General features: G+C 46.9%; 2 protein-coding genes across 2 annotated transcripts in view; both read left to right on the plus strand.

The window, feature by feature from the left end:
- LOC147725825 (uncharacterized) overlaps positions 1-12,009 on the plus strand; it is a 962,593-nt gene that overhangs the window by 68,904 nt on the left and 881,680 nt on the right. The gene's annotated exons all lie outside the window — the stretch shown is intronic.
- Positions 1-12,009, plus strand: part of LOC147725826 (uncharacterized) — a 295,047-nt gene that overhangs the window by 68,880 nt on the left and 214,158 nt on the right. The window lies entirely within an intron of this gene.

The raw sequence follows: 12,009 nt of genomic DNA on the forward strand, positions 1-12,009 counted from the left end.
GCACTTTTTCTCCCCTTATTGGGGAAAGATGCAATATTTATACTCTAGAGTTTCAGCGAACCCACTGAGAGAGTCCACTGCACCAAGGGAGCCACACACAATTGAGGTATTGTATGGCACCCCTTGCCAAAGCACTCCCTCTCCCCTTTTTGGGGAAGGATCCAGTAAAGTTGGCCTTGGAGTCTCAGAGACCCCTCTGAGAGAGTCCACTATGCTTAGGGAACCTCTCGCAACAGAGATGGGGAAATGATACAACTCCCCCTGGGTTCACAGCTTACTGGACTTCGGGCGCAGCTTTGACTTGCCTACCGGTTTGTGTCCCCGTCACCTTCCCCCTCCTCTTGCCTTGCTGTGTCTCTAATCCTACCCTCCTCTTTCCCTCCTCCACTCTTTCTACTTCCCCTGCTCCTATCCTCCCACTCCCCGGAATATCTCCCCTTGCCTGCTTTCACCACCTAGCCCGCTGTCCGTTTGTGCCCTGTGACTAAGCACTCCTAAGCACTGAGAAAATTCTGACCCTGCTCACAGGCAGGTCGCTCCCCACGCCGCCACACTGCCGCCAGCTGCCTTGTACCTGCTCCCTGGCCCCCACCCTTTCCTGTTGCTTCCCACCGCTGACTCCCTGAGGCCCGCCCCCCTGCTTCCCATTGGCCACCCCACTCCTGCCCTCCAGCTGCCCTCCCTATACCCCTCTTATGGAGGCCGTGCGCAGCGTCCGAGCACAGCGGGCGTGCCGCTTGCTCGATGAAGGTGCGCCAAAGGCAAGCCTGTCTGCTCCCGTCTACGCCTGGACTGCACCCAGCGCCAGAACCATTGGACCCAGCGAATGCCACAACACCACGTCAAGTTGCACAGAACATGCTGAGGGCTACAGTGATGCTGCTCCCAGGACCAGTCCACAACAGTCATTGGAATTTTACCTGGCTCTTAGAGTCCGGGTGCAGAGTTGCTCTGGCTGTCCCTGGTGCTGAAGCAGGAGTTGTGGGGGAGCTGGTTTTACCGCTAAGACAGTGCTGGTGAGGAAACGGATGCAAAAAGTCAACAACAGGACCAGGTTCAGTGGTATTCTTTCAAATTGCAGCATATAGTGAATGTAGTGGTTTGCGGACTTGCCACCAAAAAACCTTGGCAGTGGTAAGATCATTGTGAAGCTATTTCAATGTCCAGATGTCTAGGAGAAAAAGGTAGTCAGTTTACGTTTCACACAATGAACTGAACTATCAAATTTTGGGCGATCCCTTGGTAGATCCGATGCCTAGTGATTCTTTGGTTCTGGAGGTGTGCTTTTACCTGTGGGCTGCAGGGGACTAGCAACACTAGTCCAAGGTAGTCTAGAATTGCCTTTGGCTTTCCAAGGGGTCCCTCTGTTGGGGAATCAGTCTTTGGTCAGAGCGACTCGCAGTTGTGCAATTGCAGGGTGGTTGCCACAGGGTAAGAGTATTATGCCTTTCTTTTTTACAGGTCCTGAACTCGCAGACTTGAGTCTCTTCTTTGTCTTTTGTTGCAAGTCAAATCAAATCTGATCTGAGGTTCTGGATCCAGGGGTGTTATGCTATGTTATTTGGTTCTTGATATAGCACAAGGCTCATCTCTCAGGAGGGACATCTCAGTGCTGTAGGGTGGGCAGTGAGAAGAAGAGGTGGTTAGAACAGCCAGGTTTTTAGGCTTTTCTTAAATGCACTAAGCTTGGGCATGTTTGAATGGAAAGAGGATGTTTATTCCTGTGACGTGGGACAAGATAGGAGAGGGCATAGCCTCCATATTTGGTTCTGCGGATATGTCTGCAGCATAAGAGAAATAGGTCCCTAGATTGGAGTTTCTATTTGAAATGTAAGGGGGGAGCTTATGCATAGGTATTTCTGCCCTGATTTTGGTAAAGACTTGTATGTCAATGTCCTAGTATGGGCCTGTATGGACATCCCTGAACCCTCCCTTAAACACAGATAGCTGGAAGCCACTGTTAGGATTTAGATCTTTTAATTGAGCGATATATGTCAGCAATGTATGAAGGTGACATCTTTTCAAACTATATTATAGTCTTAGGATTTTAAGGCAGTCGGTCAATAAACACAGGCAGTGTATCCATTTCTCTTGCTGCTTTTTTCTTCCATCCAAAAGGTAGCCCTGAGGAGGGTGACGAGACACCGAGGGGACTCAACAAAGAAAACAAAACAAGCTCAGGCTACTGCCCTTCTTTAGTCGTAGGGGCTGGGGTTTATCTACCTCAACCCGTGCCTTAATTGTGAAGTGCCTAGGGGAGTGATTATGTGTGCTTAAATTGGTGTAGCTCGTAACCCTGACCACCTACCCTTTAAAGAAAAGAAATGTGCAGCTGGCACTTGCCTGAGTCAACAACCCTTCTTGGCCGTGATGAGGGGAGATCCAGTCTCCTCTTTCCCATTTGAGTGATGATCACGTTTGTAGTGCTCTGAGAGCATCTCTCGCAGTCCACGGTCTCCTTCCGCTCTTGTGAACCCTCCACAACCTTTGGGAATTCTTCATCTCTCTCCTCTGCAGTTTGGGCCCTCTCGTCTTCTTCTCTGGTAGTTCTCTCATGCCGCCGCTCCTCCTTGTTTAATGCTGTTTATAGCTTGGCCAAATGAGATGATCAATTGTGTGTCATCTGCATATGAACATTTCATGAACCAATAGGATTTAATGAGTTCCACTTAAATCCTAGATTTAGGGGAGTTTGGGATTTGGGTGCAATTAGCCAATTGGGCTACTAGCCCCAGTAGCTAATCCACCCATGAGGTGACCACATGCTGGAATTTGTGCCACCTTTGCTACCCAGAACCCTCTATTCTGCCATTTTTAAAAATGGCAGACACCTTCTTTGGCTGTACATTCCAGGTAACCCACCCCTAGGAGTATGGCTAACTTTTTGGGGGTGTACAGCTCATGACTACCTAATGTTTCCCACCTGCCTGGTAGAAAATGAGCCCGGCGAGAAGGGGAGAGCTGCCTCCCCCCTGGGAGGCAGCCTGGATGCATATCAGATGGGGTCAAAGCTTTGAAGCTCACTGAATTTATGTGCCACTTCATTAGCCATCCTGTTACGGAGGGAAGTGTCACCTTCCAGTCCAGGCCTTTGTTTTTGACTCATGGGGTGGTCATACTTTCTGGCAGGGGGTCAGATACCTGTAAGGTAGCCACTTGGGTACATGCCACTTCAAATCCAATATGGGAATGAAATCAGGTTTGAGGAGACAAGTTGTTTGATACCAAACATGATTTATTTCAGTGTGATCATAATAGAGATGGTAACCTCAGGGGTGCCCGGTGCCAGCCCATGTTATCCTATAGCTCCCTGATCATTCATAGTAGCCCTAAATGGGAAGAGACTACTATAGGGTCATATAAGCTTGCACATATATGTCCAACCCTTTAACAATATGCAACCTGCTTCCTGGGCTCAGGAGGCCTACCTTAGGGGTAAATGGCATATATTAAAAATATTGCTTTCACCTTGCCACACATGGTTCAGGCAAAGTCTAGTTTGAGCCGTTTGCACGGCTCATGCCGTCTGCAATCGTAGAACTGTTGTCATCTGTAAACCTGTGTCACTCAGCTTGGCACAATCAGTGCTCCAGACCCTGGTGACCCCTGTATCTCCCATACTCTAGGTACCACTGGTACCACATACCAGGGTCTTATAATGGGGTTAAAGTAGTTGCCAATTGGCGTTACTGAGTCCCATGTTTCAGTTTTAGGGAGAGAAAACTGCACTGGGGCCTGGGCAGCAGGATCAAGTGCACTTTCAGAGTCCTTACCATCAGCATTGGAACAAAAAGTGTGGAAGTGACTATACCAAAAAGGCCACTTTACCGCATGCCCCACCCCCAGACGAAAGGTGATGAGCAACGAATCCACACCCTAGTAGTTCTTTTCATCTAAGTGGAAAAACCTAGAAAGGCTACCTACTTTGGCATGGCCAGTCTCAGGTCTGTGTTCCACTGTAAAGTCCATCCCTGTAGGGAAATAAATGGGCCGCCTCAACAGTTTGAGGCTCTGCCCTCTCATCTACATTAGCAATCTGAAAGGCCTGGGGTCAGTTTGAACCTTAAAGTGAACCTTAAACGAGTATGGTCTCAGCTTCTGCAGGGTCCAAACCACAGGAAAGGCTTCTCTCTCAAAGGCGCTCTAATGCTGCACTGAAAGGAGGAGTCGCCTGCTGATGTAGGCAACTAGCTGATCCAGGCCTTATTGATCTGTGATAAAAGCACACCAATCCCATGTTCAGAAGCATCTGTTTCAACGATGAACTGTTTTAAATAGTCTGGTTCCTTCAAGACAGGTGCTAAGCGTGTAGCCTCTTTCAGGGTGTCAACGGCCTTTTGGTATCCTGTGGTCCAGATGACCTTCTTAGGCCCGTTTCTGGAGTTGATCTGAGTGGATGGGGCCATAATGGTCCCAAAACTCTTCACAAAACTCCTGTAGAACCCAATCAAGCTAAAGAGAGCCCTGACTTGATTCTGGGTCTTGGGAATCTCCCACTCCATAATAGTCTTTGGGTTTGAGAGGTTGCACCTACAAGGTGGCCTAAGCAAAAAACTGAACTTTATCTGGCTCTTACCATCCTTGATAGTTAGGTCTGCCTGTTGCAGGGCCTGTAGTACTTCCTTAGGTGGACCAGGTGATCCTTCCAGGTGGAACCAAATACAGCAAATTGATTCCGATATGCTGTGTAAAAGTGGTCCAGTCCTGAAAGAACTCAATTCACCAACCTTTGTAGCAAGTGCATTTTCCAGTCTAAAAGGCATCTCCTTGAATTGAAAGTGGCTTTCATGGGTTGAGAAGGATGATCTCTCTTTGCCCAATTTGCCAACACCCTCAAGTTAAATCTAAGGTAGTCAAAACTTTGCTGCACCCAGCTTACCAATGAGCTCATCTGCTCTTGGTATGGTATGTGCATCAGTTTTAGTGACTGCAATTAAACCCCTGCAATCCACCCAGCCCTTATCTCCGGTTTGCCACCATTGGAGAGATGTTTGGGGACAAGTATCACTTGCCTGTCCCAGGGACTGTCAGAGGGTCATATCACCCCTAGCATCTTGCTGACCTCCGCTTTGATGCAGACTTCAACTTGGTCAGATAGTCTGGAAATCTTGATATTGACAGGGAGGCTGTCAGCAGTGCCCGCATCATGGACATGAGTCAGTCCAGGGGTCAAAGAAAAGAGCTCAGCAAAGTGATTCAGGACTTGCTTGCAAACGGATTGCTGTTGTGCAGTAAGGGAGTCTAAAAACCCAACACCCTCGACTGAACCATCTTTTGGGTTGTTTAACAGTAGGCCGGGGGAGCATTGTCATTTCAGCTCTGTCTTGATGGGACTTTAAGCAATTTGCATGGAGGACTCCTATGGGTGCCTTCGTCTGCGAAGTAGGTGATTTCTCCTTTCTTTTTCACACTGGGATAGAGCACAGTCCTCCTGTCCTGGAGGACACTGAGAGCCGCAGGCTCTAACACCCGAACCAACAGACCCGGTTGGCACTCAACCAGTGCCAACCTTTGGTCATGCCAATGGTGCTTGAATGTGAATGTGCCTTTAAAAAGTAAAAACCAAGGGACATTTGACAAACCAGGACCAGTTGGTTTAATTAAATGCAACGGCTATGAACACAGTTATAGAGTCGAGGTGTAAGGACAGTCTCAAAGTACATTGGTTCTGAATGTCATTTACACATTTCATGAAGGATCATAAAAATGTGTACATTCTTATTGGGGAAAAGGAATTTGTTCCTAGTCTTGGAGCCACGAATATAACTACCTGATTTATTCATTTATTTAAGGTTTTAAATATTGCTAGCTAGACCCACAGGTATGGGAGCACTTTACAGAGTGATGAGGAAGGCAATATTCATTGGTGCAAGGTTACATACAATGATAAAATAAGGGAAGCAAATTCAGCAGAGGAGGACACAATAATGTACACAAATAAACAATTGTAGGCACAGGAAGAATAGAATTACTCAAATTAGGTCATACAAATTAACAATTGAGGGACCAGAAAACGCTGGCCGGGCTGGAACCTGAGGTATCCGAGTGCTTTACAGAATCAAGAGCAAGGTTATAATGATAGGTTCAGGATTAAATAAAATAAGATAAGGGAAGTAACTTTTACAGAGCAGTACAAATGTACTGTATATAAGGCTATGGAGATTAAAAAAGTAGTGAAATGAGCATTAAGGGACTCTAAAGAGAAGGACAATACGAACAATAAATTTGTGCACGTGGAAAGAAAGGCCAATAGATTAGACCTGAGGAAAAAGCCAACAGAACTGTCAGAACAGAAGTATGTTTTCCACAGGAGCAGAAGATAAGTCCTCAGTCCCACCCACGACTACCAGACACAGATGAAATATAACATCTATCTCCGACACCAGTGAGGGGGAAAGGGGAATAGGACATGTAGCAGAGTAGGATCTGCTCTTATGGGTACCCCACACTTTTTGCTGATGTTTCACTCTTTTTCAAATTTAGTCTGGCTGGGAACCTGCTATCCAGGACCCCAGCCTAGCTGCTTCCTCTCTAAATTGATTCCAAGTACTTTAGGTGCACTCCAGTTTGGTTACTGGAATACCCTTATGAGTCCCTAGTAAATCGTTCCTTAGGTATCAAGGGCATAGGTACACACGAGGCCTACCAGGGGCTAAAGCATGTATTATGCCACCTGTGGGAATCCTTCCAAAATGACACCACAGGACTGCTACTGCAGCTTGGGTAAGGTGGTGCAAGCACCCTTTACATAGATAAAGGCTACCTACATCTACCTTAAATACTACATATATAAACCAATCAGTCACCACTATGACAGGCCTTATCAATCCTGAAGGCTGGGTGCTGGGTTTTGTGTGAGATGGTGCCCATGCATGAGCAGGGCCCCTCTGCAGCCTTTGGAACCTTATGTCTCTGAGGCTGTTCTGTGATGCAGCCGGACCATATACTCTTAATTGCATTGTAGCCTCGCTGTAAATGCTAAGTTTGGAATGGCAGCATGGAAACATGTCGTGTTTGGTGTCAAACACTTTGGAATGCTACCCCTCCCACCAGTCCTGGCAGCGGGGGTAGAATTCCACTCTTCTAGAGGGAGAGACATGTACACACCGGTGTACCCGGTACGAAGTTGATGGAGCCCGGGCATCACAAAATGGATGCTGCAGCCACAGGCAGAAGTCTGGCCTCCTGCTGCTGGACAATACTCAAGCAGGGGAGGCCTGGACAATAGGTTCCTGTCACAGGGAAGTGTGACCACCTCCCAGACATGCTTTAGTGTGTTTGGGCTGGGTGAGAGAACTCCAAGAGTGCATTTAAGTCTGCACTGGGGGCACATTTGATGTCCCTGTGCATAGCCCAGTTTAAACTGGTTGCAGGGGCTACCAGCCCCTACTCTGGCATAACACTGGATAAAGGAAATGGGTTAGCCACCCCTTTTTCCAAACCCTCCCATAGGCGGGTCCCCAGAGTTAGTCCAACCCCTTTCTTGGGTATAAGAAAGGGACCCCAAATACAGGACTTTAGATTACACCTGAATCAAACTCTGCTACAGATATCATGGAATTTCAATGATCTACATGATTAGGTGACTGAAGAATCTCCCTTGGAGTAAAGGAGTTACTCCCCTGCTTGGCAGGCACCAGCCAAGCATTTGCCAGGCTGCATTTCTGAACTTTGTACTGGACTCCGAAGTTTTTGCAGCCCAAGACGTAGATTTCCAGACTTCTCAGAGGCAAACCCGACTCCCCAGCAAAGCTGAGACCCATAGCCCTTGTGAGTGATGTGGAACCGGAACTCCTGGACAACATGGATATTTTCAAGTGCATCAGCTTCTCAACGTTCTTTGAGGCTATGCTTTGGATTACATGTGGCCCAAGCCCCAAGCTCCTTTTGTACTGAAGATTGCTGGCCTGCACTCCACGAGTGTTCCATGAGCCTGTTCTGTATGTTTCCACTCGAGGCCTCTTCGCGATCCCTGGTCTGTCGACTGGTGGGTCCATGTTAATGCAACTGTGATTTTCCTTGGGCTTCCCTGATTGCTCCAGATGTTCCCTGACTCTCCACCTCCTGGTGAGTCCCTCGGACCTTGGAGTCCACACTGAAGTATTTCTTCACTTCCTGCATGCTTTGCTGTTGCCAAGGCTTGTTGAGTTCAATCGGTCACTGATGCTGCAGCACTCAACATCCTTTTGGGGAAAGCTCGAATCCAGCTCCTGGTCATCATCGACGCCTCCTGATCCTCGTGGATGCAGAGTCAAGCTTCACCTCTTCAACCTGAAATCACCCGACAACGGTGGGCATTCGACTATCGTGCTCCTGGTCACTGGCAAGTGACCAAGACTCTGTCCCCTCTGCTTTCAGGTTCTTCCCATCTTCGATCCAAGCTTGGGTCACACTGGACACTTTCCTCTTCAAAGGCAGCAGCACTTTGCAGCAGATCACCATTGAAATCAACAACAATTCCCAACACCAAAAGACACCTATTCACCCGGCTTCCCTGGGTGAGGTACCTCAAATACCCAAGTGCTCCCATGGGCGTTGGCCCTAGAACCCTTTAAGCATAAAGGGATATGCTCAAAGTCCTCTCCTAAGTGCCCTTAATCTTTAAATTTCCAACTGCGACTTTCCCCATAGAAGCTAACATGGTGTCGCGGCTGTGTTCTCACACTGCAAGCGTCCCCTGTGGGTCCCCTGTGTCACTACCTTGGGTGGTTCCTTGTGGGCCAAGCGATTCTACAGGCTCTAGACCTTGTGTCTAGTCAAGTCGTGATTCTTATACCACTTTCTTAATGTATGGTTTGGTACGCCCCTATGGCTCAACGTACATTGTGCTAATTTACTGTGTGATATTTTGTGTAATGTATGTGCTTTTACCTCTAGCCTCATGAAGAGACTAGTAGGGTATGTGTTAGAATAAATACATATATTTTATATAGATACCTGATGTGGTTCTCCTTTTTATTTGGTCATTCACAAGATTATTGACCGGTAAAAAAAGCTGATTTACATTCCTTCAAGACTTAACCTGAAGGCTGCTCTCCATAGCTACCCCTAGGATAGCTTTCAATGAAGGTTGTCTTTAACCTATCACCTCTAAGGAGTTGTTTGGACTGGTGCAAGGTGCCCATTATAACTAGTGGACAGCATATGCCAGGCTAACTTCTCACAGGACAAAAGGGAGACTCCTCAATGCTTTTCGTCTACTTTGCTAATGGACTCCTGCTATGTTAGCAAGTGTCAGGAGTGGCATGAAAAAGACAGGTAAAAACAATTTCTAAGTATACAGCTCTAATTTCCCTTCAATGCTCCAATGCTCAACTTTATGATGTTTAACAAGACTAAAAGGGGCATCATTACCTGTTAGCTATTGAATAATTGCTTCTCTCTTGGTTAACTGCAGAGGTGGAGAGAATTAGTTCTTTATGAGATGCAACGCTCTTCACGTTCTCATTCTCTTCTCTAGAATAACGACTTGGTTGTTTGGGTCCTTGCTCTTCTGATGAACTCAATGACATTGCAATGCCAGGGATTCTTGACAGTATCCCCCCTCAAAGACTGATCCCCCACCTTAGGTCTGTTAGGATTTGTCTTCTGGAAGGCTGTTACCAATCTGGGTGCATGAAGATTCGAGGATGGTTCCCACGATCTTTCTTCAGGGCCACAACCTTTCCAGTCAATTAGGTAACACAATTTTTCTCTTTGAACCTTAGAGTCCAAAATGTGATTCACTTCAAACTCTTCTGCAGAGTTTAACTGGATTGGTGCTGGTGGAGCAGTTATTCTTAAGTCTTTAAAGTTAATTTGTAATAATAAGACATGAACGATGAGGTGCACTTTTTTAATTGGATGGTAAATGTATTTTTCTTGCCACTGGATTTATCACAAGGTCTACCCTATATCGACCTTTGTATCTGGGCTGAAGTCTATGATTTACTTTTATTTGCAAATGGCGAGTGGATAGCCAAACCTTGTCTCCTCTCTTAAACATTGGGCCTTTATTTCTTTTTTTATCTGCCTGCGCCTTTTTTTGGCTGCTTCTAAATTTTTCCTGCCCTCAAAAAAGAATCTTGAATTTTTTTCACAAATTCTTCAACTGCTGGCACTGAATTTTCTTCTTTACCCAAGAGCATGTTAGGGTGTCTGCCATGGTCAAGGTAGAAAGGGGATGGAACTATGAATGGCATTATTATATGCAGACTCTGCCGCCCATATACTATCCACCCACTCCAGATTCTGTTCTAAAAGATAGAATCGTAAATACTGCTCGAGCTCCTGATGACCCTCTCTGCCTGCCGATTTGTCTCGGGGTGGTAACTTGTAGAATAGCTCATATCAATCCCTAACCTCTTGGGGAAAGCTTTCCAAAAGTGTGACACAAACTGTGACTCATGATCTGAGATCAGTATCTTTGGAATTCACAAACGATACAACACTGCAGCACTCCACATATCACAATATTTTGAGTCTCCTAATTCAAGAATCAATGATCCAATAATATCAAAGCAGTCCCAAGGCTCTTCCAAAACTTCTTCTTTTATTTTCCAATCCCATGCCAACGCGTTTTGCCGAGGTTATACAGAACCCATCGGCTTCATCAGGGCTCTTCCCGAGTACTTTCCTGTACTCAGGAAGTGACCGGATTTACCAAGCGAGGCTTAACCAACAGATACAATGGGTAGAACATGAAATGGACGAAACCGGCTCTTTATAAGGCCACTTAACCACCACACGAAGGGGAAGTGCCAAACCTAATATATGAATGATAATTCGGCATCAACCTGTAATATATCAGGTAAACAATTTTGATTGTGCATAGTATCTGATAGTATCTGATACGAAGGATAAAGGAGTGCAGTGGATATATAAAAGTGACAGAGAAGCAGGAGGCAATAGAGTAAAGCCAAGCTGAGCCCTGATGAACCCTGATGACTCGGCGACGGTGGGCGCCATATTGAGTGAGGCGGGGAGAGCGCGCTAGTCGCGCCTTCCTCCCACCCTCTTTTCTCCCTATAATATGTGTAGGCCGGCCAGACGGCGCAGCGGGCTGGCGCAGCGGGCGCGCCGGACGCGCGCCGAAGCCGCGCCTAAGCCAAGCCCGTCTGCGCCCGTCCGCGACCGGACCGCGCCGGGGGCAGGGCATGCTGCTCGAATACCGCTCACTATCAGGTATGATAACAAAGATTTACTCGCCTTACGTTCTAAAACAGTCACCCATTGTACAGACTGCCCCCCTATTGATCCCCTTATCAGCCCCTTCTTATGTCCCCATTGCAAATGGACACCCCCCACAATAACTTCAGATGTACTTGACTTGACTTGCCCTTCAAAGAATAATCTCACTCACTTCAAGGGAGGTCTTATTAATGCCAGGTCTCTAGCCTGTCACTGCCAAGACATACATGACTTAATATTAAGCCACGAGTTGGATGCTCTTTTTATCACCGAAACTTGGCTTAATGATTCATCGTACCCTGATCTGGCCACTGCCCTCCCTTCAGATTTTACCATCTTTAGGCGAGACAGACCCATTGGACGTGGTGGCGGAGTAGCCCTTGTCATTAAGAAAGCCTTCCCCTGCCATACTTTTGATCTAGGCCACCTTAAAGACAGCGAGGGCATAGGTTTTTCTATCAAAATTAACGCCTCCACCTCCTTCTCGGGGGGACTCTTATATCGCCCTCCTGGAAATGCCACTCCTTTCCTAGACTCTCTAGATGAGGTTCTTGGAGCACTTATGCTACAGTACCCCAACTTCACACTATTAGGTGACATGAACCTACATTTGGAATCTTGTGTTGACCCCCACACCACTTCCTTTCAACACTCTTTAAACATTTTTGGACTATCCCAACGTGTTACTGCTGCAACTCACCGTGCTGGACATACTCTTGACGGCATCTGCTCTAATCTCACAACCTTGACCACGTCCCTCCCGATACCTCAAATTTGGACTGATCATTGTTTTATCCCGTTTGATATTGTGATACCAGCCCCTGCTTTATCCAGCACTAA

This window comes from Lissotriton vulgaris, chromosome 3_1 (genome assembly GCF_964263255.1).
Source record: "Lissotriton vulgaris chromosome 3_1, aLisVul1.2, whole genome shotgun sequence".
Lineage (NCBI taxonomy): Eukaryota > Metazoa > Chordata > Amphibia > Caudata > Salamandridae > Lissotriton > Lissotriton vulgaris.